Below are 2907 nucleotides of genomic sequence, written 5' to 3'. Positions count from 1 at the left end.
AGAAGGTGAGAAAGAAAGAAATAAATAAAAAGAAAGAAAGAAAGAAAGAAAGAAAGAAGGAAAGAAAGAAAGAAAGAAAGAAAGAAAGAAAGAAAGAAAGAAAGAAAGAAAGAGAAAGAAAGAAAAAGAAAGAAAGAAAGAAGGAAAGAAAGGAAGGAAGGAAGAAAGAAAAGAAAGCAGTTATGTTACTTTAGATCTTTGAATATCAAAACAAATAATCAGGACTCGCTTATTGATTAACTGCATCAAAAATATTCTATTAATTATGAATACAAATGGATCTGCACAGTATCCAGTATAGACAGCATAATAGACTATGCATATCCTATAAATATCCTGGATGTATGCATTGTCACTACTCCTATAGATTTAAATCTACGTGCTCCATCTTTCCATTGACTGGTTCTCCATTGGGGTTATTTGGCCCCCTAGGAGATATTTGGAGACATTTGCAGTTGCCCAAACTGGGGAACGGTGCCTTGGATATCCAGTGAGTAAGGCCAGGGATGTGCTAACCATCCTAGCATACACAGGACAGCCTCTACCTAACCAAGGACTATCCAGCCCCAAATGCCGATACAGCTGAGATTGAGCAATTGCACCCGGAGTCTCCTGCAATTTCTTCAGCATCGCTCAAGTTCCGCTCATTTGACTGACACCTCGATTTAACCAAAGGGGAAAAAAATTCTCCCTTCTCTCTTTTTATAGTTTTCCTGTAACTTGTCTAACCTAAATTTGACACGAGGTTTCCCCATGAATCCCAATGACCGAATGCAGAACGAGGCGGAAGTCTCCTCTGTTGCAGTACTGTTATACCATTACCTTACCTGTTAATTAATTGGCTCAATTTTCTGTCTTCCCGTACCCATCAGTGGGGCTCTGTGCTTCTTGGCTGGACAGCCCCTAATGAACATTCTCAAATTGCCCCATGAGTCATTGTTCTCTTTTACCATTTTAAAGAGAAACAACAAATTTAAATGTCAGTTGGTGTAGTTGCTATAATAGGTGGATTGCATTTCAGAATTACTCTTCGTAATAGATTTTAAATAATACAGAGGCAAAAAAGTTTAAATGTGTCCTGTGAAAGTCCGTAATGAGGAATTTTCTGTTCTCTCTTGCTCCATTATTACAATGATTTATAGTGAGGACTAAAATCTAATAAATAATAAATGCCTCAACTAAAACTTCATTTTAATTAAAAACTAGGGCACAAGCCCACTTGGAAAATATTAAAATTTAAAAAAATGACTTCTTAACTACTGACTGGTTTTTAAAAACTTACTTCTCTGAGTGATGCTATTAAATAAACTGCGGTTTTTATTGGTGGGCTCAAATAATACTAAAAAATGTACCTTATTCTTTTGGAAAACAATATTGGTGTTTATTTTTCTTTTATTTAAAAAAATAATACAATCATTTAATGGATAAATAAACCACATATTTTAAATATCATATGCATAAAAATTTTTTTAATGAAAAATGAATGGAAAAATTACATTAGAAAAATGAAGGATTGAAAATATGGTCATTTTCCAAAGAATAAAGTTTCAAAGCAATGTATATAGTAAAATCCTATTTTGTGAAAACAAATACAAATATATCCAAGACACATTTCTCTTCCCTTTTTAAGGTAGTAGAAGTGCCTTTCGATCCCCAAAAGCTATAGCTTTTCATCATACAAACATTGATGTCCTAGAAATGTAAACTATTATAAATAATCTAGAAGTCCACAAGCCTCCCATTCTACTTTAATTTTCCATCCTACTTCATACATATATATATCTTATATTTGCATCTTACTCTTTTATTCAAATTACTATTGATATGTATATGAAATTATTATTGATATATATGACATATATGAAATACTATTCATATATATGAAGTAGTATGGAAATATACATATGGAAAGAAATAGTAATTTGATATATATGAATTTAAAAAAATTTTGGAATATCTGCTTATTCACAATGAGATATTTTAGGAATGGTGCTCAAGTCTGAACACAACATTTATTAGTTTCATGTTCATCTAATACACATAGCTTGAAAGTAACTTTATACAATGTTTTAAAACTAATTTTGTCCATGAAACGTTTATGTACACTAAACCATCAGAGAGCAAAGATGTCACTATGTCAGCCACCCATGTGGACAGTCTGTGGCTGTCTGGCATCACTGCCATTCCTTACTCTAAATTTATAAGTTGCATATAAGCTAGGGGTTTTCAGTCCCTGGACACAGAACAGGTACTGGTCCATGTCCTGATAGGAACCAGGCCACACAGCAGCAGGCGAGTGGTGGGCTGGCGAGCATTACCACCTGAGCTCCACCTCCTGTAAGATCAGCAGTGTTATTAGAGGCTCCCAAGCCCTATTGTGAACTGCACATGTGAGGGATGTAGGTTGCACGCTCCATATGAGAACCTAATGCCTGATGATCTGAGGAGGAACAGTTTCCTCCCAAAACCATACCCTGCTCCCTCCAACCATGGAAAAATTGTCTTTCATAAAACTGGTCCCTGGTGCCAAAAAGGCTGGGAACTACTGATATAAGCAATACTTTTCTTACATTTATGCACAAATGAGTACTTCATGGGAAAAATGTAACATAGCATGATTACAGTGAAATATTAATGTGTTCAGGGTAAATAAACTGCACAGTAGCGCCACCAGAACACCTGTGCCCACTGTTAAACAACAGAGGTAACAGACAATGGCAAGGTTTCCAGTGTCCACCTGCGATGCTGTGTTTTGGTTAAAAGATAACTGTACACTGTATTTTTTTAATGAGAAGAAAATGTAAATGGTGGTCATTCCAACATCATACTCTCCTGTAAGACATTTCACTTATACCACCATCCAGTTTCTCCAAGTGCTTGACGTTCAATGCTGTAGATACACATAAA

Source organism: Cebus imitator, unplaced genomic scaffold (genome assembly GCF_001604975.1).
Source record: "Cebus imitator isolate Cc_AM_T3 unplaced genomic scaffold, Cebus_imitator-1.0 Scaffold649, whole genome shotgun sequence".
In the NCBI taxonomy this organism is placed as follows: domain Eukaryota; kingdom Metazoa; phylum Chordata; class Mammalia; order Primates; family Cebidae; genus Cebus; species Cebus imitator.
The sequence above is the reverse complement of the archived record's forward strand: the minus strand, read 5'-3'. Positions refer to the sequence as shown.